Genomic DNA, 5,804 nt, shown 5'->3' on the forward strand with positions numbered 1-5,804 from the left:
CTATGCTTTAAAATAATATTTAATGTTATTTTTCCAGTCAGAACATTGAGGTCTTTGCACGCAGTGCTGCCCTCAGAGCCTTAACCTTATTAGGTGTTTAGTAACTTTTGTTGGATTTAAAGACCTAAACCACTGCTTTTTTTCCTAATTTCCAATTTTCTTGAAAATAGACAAGCTAGGTGTGGTGGCATATGCCTTTAATTCTAGCACTTGAGAGGCAGAGAGGTAGAGAGGCAGAGAGGCAGAGAGGCAGAGAGGCAGAGAGGCAGAGGCAGAGAGGTAGAAAGGCAGAGAAGCAGAGAGGCAGAGGCAGAAACAGAAATGCAGAGAGGCAGAGGCAGAGGGGTAGAGAGGTAGAGAGGCAGAGGTAGAAAGGCAGAGGCAGAGAGGCAGAGAGGTAGAGAGGCAGAGGCAGAGAGGTAGAGAGGCAGAGAGGTAGAGAGGCAGAGAGGCAGAAAGAGGCAGAGAGGTAGAGAGGCAGAGAGACAGAGAGACAGAGAGGCAGAGGCAGAGAGGCAGAGAGGTAGAAAGGCAGAGGCAGAGAGACAGAGAGGCAGAGGCAGAGAGACAGAGAGGCAGAGGCAGAGAGGTAGAAAGGCAGAGGCAGAGAGACAGAGAGACAGAGAGGTAGAGAGACAGAGAGGCAGAGAGGCAGAGAGACAAAGAGACAGAGAGGCAGAGACAGAGAGGCAGAGGCAGAGAGGTAGAAAGGCAGAGGCAGAGAGACAGAGAGACAGAGAGGCAGAGAGACAGAGAGGCAGAGGCAGAGACAGAGAGGCAGAGGCAGAGAGGTAGAAAGGCAGAGGCAGAGAGGCAGAGAAGCAGAGGGGCAGAGGTAGAGAGACAGAGGGGCAGAGGTAAAGAGGCAGAGAGGTAGAAAGGCAGAGACAGAGAGGCAGAGGTAGAGAGACAGAGAGGCAGAGGGGCAGAGGCAGAGAGGTAGAGAGGCAGAGGCAGAGAGACAGAGAGGCAGAGACAGAGAGGCAGAGGCAGAGAGGTAGAAAGGCAGAGACAGAGAGGCAGAGGTAGAGAGTCAGAGAGGCAGAGGGGCAGAGGTAGAGAGGCAGAGAGGTAGAGAGACAGAGAGGCAGAGAGGTAGAGAGACAGAGAGGCAGAGAGGTAGAAAGGCAGAGGCAGAGAGACAGAGACAGAGAGGCAGAGAGATAGAGAGGCAGAGAGGTAGAAAGGCAGAGAGACAGAGAAACAGAGAGGCAGAGGCAGAGAGGTAGAAAGGCAGAGGCAGAGAGGCAGAGGGGCAGAGGCAGAGAGACAGAGAGGCAGAGGTAGAGAGGCAGAGAGGCAGAGGGGCAGAGGGGCAGAGGCAGAGAGACAGAGAGGCAGAGAGGTAGAAAGGCAGAGGCAGAGAGACAGAGAGGTAGAGAGACAGAGAGGCAGAGGGGCAGAGGCAGAGAGGTAGAGAGGCAGAGAGGCAGAAAGGCAGAGACAGAGAGGCAGAGAGGTAGAGAGGCAGAGAGACAGAGAGGCAAAGAGGTAGAAAGGCAGAGGTAGAGAGGCAGAAAGGCAGAGACAGAGAGGCAGAGAGGCCAAGAGGCAGAGAGACAGGCAGAGGCAGAGAGGTAGAGAGATAGAGAGGCAGAGGCTGAGAGACAGAGAGGCAGAGAGGCAGAGGCAGAGAGGTAGAGAGGCAGAGAGGCAGAGAGGCACAGGCAGAGAGGTAGAAAGGTAGAGAAGCAGAGAGGCAGAGAGGCAGAGGCAGAAACAGAGATGCAGAGAGGCAGAGGCAGAGAGGTAAAGAGGCAGAGAGGTAAAGAGGTAGAGAGGCAGAGGTAGAAAGGCAGAGGCAGAGAGGCAGAGAGGTAGAGAGGCAGAGAGACAGAGAGGTAGAAAGGCAGAGGCAGAGAGGCAGAGAGACAGAGAGGTAGAAAGGCAGAGGCAGAGAGGCAGAGAGACAGAGAGGTAGAAAGGCAGAGGCAGAGAGGCAGAGAGGTAGAGAGGCAGAGGCAGAGAGGTACAGAGGCAGAGAGGCAGAGAGACAGAGAGGCAGAGAGGTAGAGAGGCAGAGAGGCTGAGAGACAGAGAGACAGAGAGGCAGAGGCAGAGAGGCAGAGGCAGAGAGGCAGAGAGGTAGAAAGGCAGAGAGGCAGAGAGACAGAGAGACAGAGGCAGAGGCAGAGAGACAGAGAGGCAGAGAGACAGAGAGGCAGAGGCAGAGAGACAGAGAGGCAGAGGCAGAGAGGTAGAAAGGCAGAGGCAGAGAGGAAGAGAAGCAGAGGAGCAGAGGCAGAGAGGTAGAGAGGCAGAGAGGCAGAGGGGCAGAGGCAGAGAGACAGAGAGGCAGAGGCAGAGAGGTAGAAAGGCAGAGGCAGAGAGGCAGAGAGGAAGAGAAGCAGAGGAGCAGAGGCAGAGAGGTAGAGAGGCAGAGAGGCAGAGGGGCAGAGGGGCAGAGGTAGAGAGACAGAGAGGCAGAGAGGTAGAAAGGCAGAGGCAGAGAGACAGAGAGGTAGAGAGGTAGAAAGGCAGAGACAGAGAGGCAGAGGCAGAGAGGTAGAAAGGCAGAGGCAGAGAGACAGAGAGGCAGAGGCAGAGAGGTAGAAAGGCAGAGGCAGAGAGACAGAGAGACAGAGAGGCAGAGGCAGAGAGACAGAGAGGCAGAGAGACAGAGAGGCAGAGGCAGAGAGACAGAGAGGCAGAGGCAGAGAGACAGAGAGGCAGAGGCAGAGAGGTAGAAAGGCAGAGGCAGAGAGGCAGAGAAGCAGAGGGGCAGAGGCAGAGAGGTAGAGAGGCAGAGAGGCAGAGGGGCAGAGGGGCAGAGGGGCAGAGGCAGAGAGACAGAGAGGCAGAGAGGTAGAAAGGCAGAGGCAGAGAGACAGAGAGGTAGAGAGGTAGAAAGGCAGAAACAGAGAGGCAGAGGTAGAGAGACAGAGAGGCAGAGGGGCAGAGGCAGAGAGGTAGAGATGTAGAGAGGTAGAGAGGTAGAGAGGCAGAGAGACAGAGAGGTAGAGAGACAGAGAGGCAGAGGGGCAGAGGCAGAGAGGTAGAGAGGCAGAGAGACAGAGAGGCAGAGAGGTAGAATGGCAGAGAGACAGAGAGGCAGAGGCAGAGAGGTAGAAAGGCAGAGGCAGAGAGACAGAGACAGAGAGGCAGAGAGACAGAGAGGCAGAGGCAGAGAGGTAGAGAGACAGAGAGGCAGAGAGGCAGAGGCAGAGAGGTAGAAAGGTAGAGAAGCAGAGAGGCAGAGAGGCAGAGAGGCAGAGGCAGAGAGGTAGAGAGGCAGAGAGGCAGAGAGACAGAGAGGCAGAGAGGCAGAGAGGCAGAGGCAGAGAGGCAGAGAGGTAGAAAGGCAGAGGCAGAGAGACAGAGAGACAGAGAGACAGAGAGGCAGAGGCAGAGAGACAGAGAGGTAGAGGCAGAGAGGTAGGAAGGCAGAGGCAGAGAGACAGAGAGACAGAGAGGCAGAGAGACAGAGAGACAGAGAGGCAGAGGCAGAGAGGCAGAGGCAGAGAGGCAGAGAGGCAGACAAGCAGAGGGGCAGAGGCAGAGAGACAGAGAGGCAGAGAGGTAGAAAGGCAGAGGCAGAGAGACAGAGAGGTAGAGAGGTAGAAAGGCAGAGACAGAGAGGCAGAGGTAGAGAGACAGAGAGGCAGAGGGGCAGAGGCAGAGAGGTAGAGAGGCAGAGAGGCAGAAAGGCAGAGAGACAGAGAGGCAGAGACAGAGAGGCAGAAGTAGAGAGACAGAGAGGCAGAGGGGCAGAGGCAGAGAGGTAGAGAGGCAGAGAGGCAGAGAGGCAGAGGGGCAGAGGCAGAGAGGTAGAGAGGCAGAGAGACAGAAAGGCAGAGGCAGAGAGGAAGAGAAGCAGAGGAGCAGAGGCAGAGAGGTAGAGAGGCAGAGAGGCAGAGGGGCAGAGGCAGAGAGACAGAGAGGCAGAGGCAGAGAGGTAGAAAGGCAGAGGCAGAGAGGCAGAGAGGAAGAGAAGCAGAGGAGCAGAGGCAGAGAGGTAGAGAGGCAGAGAGGCAGAGGGGCAGAGGGGCAGAGGTAGAGAGACAGAGAGGCAGAGAGGTAGAAAGGCAGAGGCAGAGAGACAGAGAGGTAGAGAGGTAGAAAGGCAGAGGCAGAGAGGCAGAGGCAGAGAGGTAGAAAGGCAGAGGCAGAGAGGCAGAGGCAGAGAGGTAGAAAGGCAGAGGCAGAGAGGCAGAGGGGCAGAGGCAGAGAGGTAGAGAGGCAGAGAGGCAGAGAGACAGAAAGGCAGAGGCAGAGAGGAAGAGAAGCAGAGGAGCAGAGGCAGAGAGGTAGAGAGGCAGAGAGGCAGAGGGGCAGAGGCAGAGAGACAGAGAGGCAGAGGCAGAGAGGTAGAAAGGCAGAGGCAGAGAGGCAGAGAGGAAGAGAAGCAGAGGAGCAGAGGCAGAGAGGTAGAGAGGCAGAGAGGCAGAGGGGCAGAGGGGCAGAGGTAGAGAGACAGAGAGGCAGAGAGGTAGAAAGGCAGAGGCAGAGAGACAGAGAGGTAGAGAGGTAGAAAGGCAGAGGCAGAGAGGCAGAGGCAGAGAGGTAGAAAGGCAGAGGCAGAGAGACAGAGAGGCAGAGGCAGAGAGGTAGAAAGGCAGAGGCAGAGAGACAGAGAGGCAGAGAGACAGAGAGGCAGAGAGACAGAGAGGCAGAGAGACAGAGAGGCAGAGGCAGAGAGACAGAGAGGCAGAGGCAGAGAGGTAGAAAGGCAGAGGCAGAGAGGCAGAGAAGCAGAGAGGCAGAGGGGCAGAGGGGCAGAGGCAGAGAGACAGAGAGGCAGAGAGGTAGAAAGGCAGAGGCAGAGGCAGAGAGACAGAGAGGTAGAGAGGTAGAAAGGCAGAAACAGAAAGGCAGAGGTAGAGAGACAGAGAGGCAGAGGGGCAGAGGCAGAGAGGTAGAGAGGTAGAGAGGTAGAGAGGTAGAGAGGCAGAGAGACAGAGAGGTAGAGAGGTAGAGAGACAGAGAGGCAGAGGGGCAGAGGCAGAGAGGTAGAGAGGCAGAGAGACAGAGAGGCAGAGAGGTAGAATGGCAGAGAGACAGAGAGGCAGAGGCAGAGAGGTAGAAAGGCAGAGGCAGAGAGACAGAGACAGAGAGGCAGAGAGACAGAGAGGCAGAGGCAGAGAGGTAGAGAGACAGAGAGGCAGAGAGGCAGAGAGGCAGAGGCAGAGAGGTAGAAAGGTAGAGAAGCAGAGAGGCAGAGAGGCAGAGAGGCAGAGGCAGAAGCAGAGAGGCAGAGGCAGAGAGGTAGAGAGGCAGAGAGACAGAGAGACAGAGAGGCAGAGAGGCAGAGGCAGAGAGACAGAGAGGCAGAGGCAGAGAGGTAGGAAGGCAGAGGCAGAGAGACAGAGACAGAGAGGCAGAGAGACAGAGAGGCAGAGACAGAGAGGCAGAGAGGCAGAGGGGCAGAGAGACAGAGAGGCAGAGAGGCAGACAAGCAGAGGGGCAGAGGCAGAGAGACAGAGAGGCAGAGAGGTAGAAAGGCAGAGGCAGAGAGACAGAGAGGTAGAGAGGTAGAAAGGCAGAGACAGAGAGGCAGAGGTAGAGAGACAGAGAGGCAGAGGGGCAGAGGCAGAGAGGTAGAGAGGCAGAGAGGCAGAAAGGCAGAGAGACAGAGAGGCAGAGACAGAGAGGCAGAAGTAGAGAGACAGAGAGGCAGAGGGGCAGAGGCAGAGAGGTAGAGAGGCAGAGAGGCAGAGAGGCAGAGGGGCAGAGGCAGAGAGGTAGAGAGGCAGAGAGGCAGAGAGGCAGAGAGACAGAAAGGCAGAGGCAGAGAGGCAGAGGGGCAGAGGCAGAGAGACAGAGAGGCAGAGGTAGAGAGGCAGAGGCATAGAGACAGAGGGGCA

The 5,804-nt window shown here is 56.5% G+C and overlaps 1 long non-coding RNA gene across 4 annotated transcripts; it reads left to right on the forward strand.

Moving 5' to 3' along the window:
* Positions 1-526: 526 nt before the first annotated feature.
* Positions 527-5,599, forward strand: LOC127675605 (uncharacterized). Of its 4 annotated transcripts, XR_007975487.1 has the most exons (7): positions 527-589; positions 1,226-1,283; positions 2,258-2,549; positions 2,640-2,683; positions 4,128-4,171; positions 4,286-4,547; positions 4,998-5,599. It is a non-coding gene; the product is annotated as an uncharacterized LOC127675605 (long non-coding RNA). The 4 variants fall into 4 exon arrangements; XR_007975486.1 differs by lacking the exon at positions 527-589 and having other exon boundaries at positions 1,151-1,345; positions 2,432-2,549; XR_007975489.1 differs by lacking the exons at positions 527-589; positions 1,226-1,283; positions 2,258-2,549; positions 2,640-2,683; positions 4,128-4,171 and adding exons at positions 1,873-2,009; positions 3,362-3,549 and having other exon boundaries at positions 4,278-4,547.
* Positions 5,600-5,804: the final 205 nt, after the last annotated feature.

Source organism: Apodemus sylvaticus, chromosome X, assembly GCF_947179515.1.
Source record: "Apodemus sylvaticus chromosome X, mApoSyl1.1, whole genome shotgun sequence".
In the NCBI taxonomy this organism is placed as follows: domain Eukaryota; kingdom Metazoa; phylum Chordata; class Mammalia; order Rodentia; family Muridae; genus Apodemus; species Apodemus sylvaticus.